Raw genomic sequence first — 4,510 nt, forward strand, 5'->3', positions numbered from 1 at the left:
CTTTTTACTTTAAAAAACGCAATTAACTTGTTATATTTGTTTTAAAACACCTTTATTGAAATAAGAATTAATATGCCAGACAATTCTCCATTTACATTGTACAATTTAATGTTGTTGTTTTTATATGTTCATAGGGTTGTGTATTCATCGTTACAATAAATTTAGGACATTTCATCACCGCAAAAGAAGCCTTGTTCCCATTACCAGTCAGGCAATCGCCATTCTACTTTCTGCCCCTAAGGATGTACTTATAGCTTGTCATTTTATATAAATCATACAACATGCAGTCGTCCGTGACTGGCCCATTTCACTTAGAATAATGTTTTTCTTTTTTAAAAAATATGTAATGCTTCACAAATTTGTGTGTCATCTTTGCATAGGAGCCATGCTAATCTTCTCTGTATCATTCCAGTTTTGGTTGAACTTTTGATTTTAGAATAGTTCTAGGTTTACAGAAAAATTGCTGACAGTACAGGGAGTTCCCATATATCCATATTCAGTTTCCCTTGATATTAACATCTTACATTAGTATGATGCATTTGTCACAATTCATGAACCAATTGTTTACATTATTACTTATATTCCTATTTTAATGTTTACATAAACATTGTCAATATGTAATTGATACATCAATATGTATATTGATGGGATACCTAGTAGCATTTTGATACATACAATGTATAGTGATCAGATCAAGGTAATTAACATATCCATCCTCTCAAACATTATCATTTCATTGTGCTTGGAATATTCAGTATCTCCCTTTTAGCTATCGGAAACTATATATTATTATTAACTATAGTTATACAGTGGTATAGAATACTAGAACTTATTCCTCCCATCTAGCTGTAATTTTGTCTTTTAACAAATCTCTTCCTATCCCTCCCTTTCTCCTACTCTTCCCAGCCTCTAGTATCCTCTGTTCTACTTTTTACTTCTATCAGATCAACTTTTTTTTTAGCTTCCACATATGAGTGAGAACATGCGGTGTTTAATTTTCTGTTCCTGTCTTATTTTAAATGTAGCTACTAGACATTTAAAATTACATATGTGCCTCCCATTATATTTCTGGTGGACAGTGCTGAACTAGAAGTTTACATCCCAAACATCCCAAATAGCACTTGCAGTGATATTTAAAGGGACTTTTAGTGATGTTAGTAAGGTTGAATGCATTAAAGAAAAATAGACTAGGAGCAAATATGACAAAAATGTTAACAGTTGTTAATTCTGAAGTATGATAGTAGAGATGATTGCTATAATATTTGTCATGTATCTTTTATTTCTCAAAAAAGAAAAAAGTCTCCAAAAACTTGCATATCTCCCACTCTTATATTTGACTAGACAAAATGAGCAGTGCACTGGAATTTATTAAAAACTAGCCATGTAGGTTGGGCGTGGTGGCTCATGCCTATAATCCAGCACTTTGAGAGGCCAAGGCGGGTGGATCACTTGACCCCAGGAGTTTGAGATCAGCCTAGGCAACATGGTGAACCCCATCTCTACCCAAAAAAAAAAAATTTATCTTGGCATGGTGGCATGTCCCTGTAGTCCCACCTACTTGGGAGTCAAAGGTGGGAGGATTGCTTGAGCCCAGGAGGTCAAGGCTGTAGTGAGCTGTGACTGAGCCACTGCACTCCAGCCTAGGTGACAGAGTAAGGCCCTGACTCAAAAACCAAAACAAAAGCAAAAGCAAAAGCAAAAAACTAGCCATGTAGCCTTAGTCACCTAATTTTTCTGTGCCTCATTTTTCTTTTCTACAAAATGAGTAGTTGAAAGGAATCTTCAAGATCTTGCCAGCTCTCAAAGAAACCTGATGTGTTCTTTATCATACCATTTTGGGGACCTGGCATAGTAAGTGGTATTAATTTATTGTAAAAAAAAGCTTGTATTTATCAAAACAAATGTTTCTAGTAGTGGCGATGACATTGGCGTATGTTATTCCGTGTAATTAATCTGAAGATAGTTGTTTTAGGAATTTGGTATAATTTTGAATTAATCACCATGAAAATCCTGGGTTTGTTTTAATTTATTTTTCTGTTTCTATTAAAACATTTGCCTTTATCATGCATCAGGGAACTCAGTCAACAGACTTTTATGCAGAATTTGATGATCTATGTTGTTACGCTGTATAATGCAGGTGATGTTAATAGTAATTGGGAGTAATTATATTTTGGCACCTCAGAACACTGCAAAAGGCCTTCTGTTGACACTCCATAAAGTATTACAGCATGAATAAACATTTAAAAATATGTTTTATTTCCTTCTCCTGCCTAATTGCCCTGGCCAGAACTTCCAACACTATGTTGAATAGGAGTGGTGAGAGAGGGCATCCCTGTCTTGTGCCAGTTTTCAAAGGGAATGCTTCCAGTTTTTGCCCATTCAGTATGATATTGGCTGTGGGTTTGTCATAGATAGCTCTTATTATTTTGAGATACGTCCCATCAATACCTAATTTATTGAGAGTTTTTAGCATGAAGGGTTGTTGAATTTTGTCAAGGGCCTTTTCTGCATCTATTGAGATAATCATGTGGTTTTTGTCTTTGGTTCTGTTTATATGCTGGATTACATTTATTGATTTGCGTATATTGAACCAGCCTTGCATCCCAGGGATGAAGCCCACTTGATCATGGTGGATAAGCTTTTTGATGTGCTGCTGGATTTGGTTTGCCAGTATTTTATTGAGGATTTTTGCATCAATGTTCATCAAGGATATTGGTCTAAAATTCTCTTTTTTGGTTGTGTCTCTGCCTGGCTTTGGTATCAGGATGATGCTGGCCTCATAAAATGAGTTAGGGAGGATTCCCTCTTTTTCTATTGATTGGAATAGTGTCAGAAGGAATGGAACCAGTTCCTCCTTGTGCCTCTGGTAGAATTCGGCTGTGAATCCATCTGGTCCTGGACTCTTTTTCGTTGGTAAGCTATTGATTATTGCCACAATTTCAGCTCCTGTTATTGGTCTATTCAGAGATTCAACTTCTTCCTGGTTTAGTCTTGGGAGCGTGTATGTGTCGAGGAATTTATCCATTTCTTCTAGATTTTCTAGTTTATTTGCGTAGAGGTGTTTGTAGTATTCTCTGATGGTGGTTTGTATTTCTGTGGGATCGGTGGTGATATCCTCTTTATCATTTTTTATTGCATCTATTTGATTCTTCTCTCTTTTTTTCTTTATTAGTCTTGCTAGCAGTCTATCAATTTTTTTGATCCTTTCAAAAAACAAGCTCCTGGATTCATTAATTTTTTGAAGGGTTTTTTGTGTCTCTATTTCCTTCAGTTCTGCTCTGATTTTAGTTATTTCTTGCCTTCTGCTAGCTTTTGAATGTGTTTGCTCTTGCTTTTCTAGTTCTTTTAATTGTGATGTTAGGGTGTCAATTTTGGATGTTACCTGCTTTCTCTTGTGGGCGTTTAGTGCTATAAATTTCCCTCTACACACTGCTTTGAATGCATCCCAGAGATTCTGGTATGTTGTGTCTTGGTTCTCATTGGTTTCAAAGAACATCTTTATTTCTGCCTTCATTTCGTTATGTACCCAGTAGTCATTCAGGAGCAGGTTGTTCAGTTTCCATGTAGTTGAGTGGTTTTGAGTGAGATTCTTAATCCTGAGTTCTAGCTTGATTGCACTGTGATCTGAGAGATAGTTTGTTATAATTTCTGTTCTTTTACATTTACTGAGGAGAGCTTTACTTCCATGTATGTGGTCAATTTTGGAATAGGTGTGGTGTGGTGCTGAAAAAAATGTATATTCTGTTGATTTGGGGTGGAGAGTTCTGTAGATGTCTATTAGGTCCACTTGGTGCAGAGCTGAGTTCAATTCCTGGGTATCCTTGTTGACTTTCTGTCTCGTTGATCTGTCTAATGTTGACAGTGGGGTGTTAAAGTCTCCCATTATTAATGTGTGGGAGTCTAAGTCTCTTTGTAGGTCACTCAGGACTTGCTTTATGAATCTGGGTGCTCCTGTATTGGGTGCAGAAGGAAATAATGGGTATTCAATTAGGAAAAGAGGAAGTCAAATTGTCCCTGTTTGAAGACGACATGATTGTATATCTAGAAAACCCCATTGTCTCAGCCCAAAATCTCCTTAAGCTGATAAGCAACTTCAGTAAAGTCTCAGGATACAAAATCAATGTACAAAAATCACAAGCATTCTTATACACCAACAGACAAACAGAGAGCCAAATCATGAGTGAACTCCCATTCACAATTGCTTCAAAGAGAATAAAATACCTAGGAATCCAACTTACAAGGGATGTGAAGGACCTCTTCAAGGAGAACTACAAACCACTGCTCAAGGAAATAAAAGAGGATACAAACAAATGGAAGAACATTCCATACTCATGGGCAGGAAGAATCAATATCATGAAAATGGCCATACTGCCCAAGGTAATTTACAGATTCAATGCCATCCCCATCAAGCTACCAATGACTTTCTTCACAGAATTGGAAAAAACTACTTTCAAGTTCATATGGAACCAAAAAAGAGCCCGCATCACCAAGTCAATCCTAAGCCAAAAGA

General features: G+C 36.5%; 1 non-coding gene across 1 annotated transcript; it reads right to left on the reverse strand.

Annotated features, from left to right (window-relative positions):
* Positions 1 to 335: 335 nt before the first annotated feature.
* On the reverse strand, positions 336 to 441 carry LOC129043249 (U6 spliceosomal RNA). The gene has a single exon (XR_008504355.2). It is a non-coding gene; the product is annotated as a U6 spliceosomal RNA (small nuclear RNA).
* Positions 442 to 4,510: the final 4,069 nt, after the last annotated feature.

The sequence above is a fragment of the Pongo pygmaeus genome, chromosome 7, assembly GCF_028885625.2.
Source record: "Pongo pygmaeus isolate AG05252 chromosome 7, NHGRI_mPonPyg2-v2.0_pri, whole genome shotgun sequence".
Classification (NCBI taxonomy): Eukaryota; Metazoa; Chordata; class Mammalia; order Primates; family Hominidae; genus Pongo; species Pongo pygmaeus.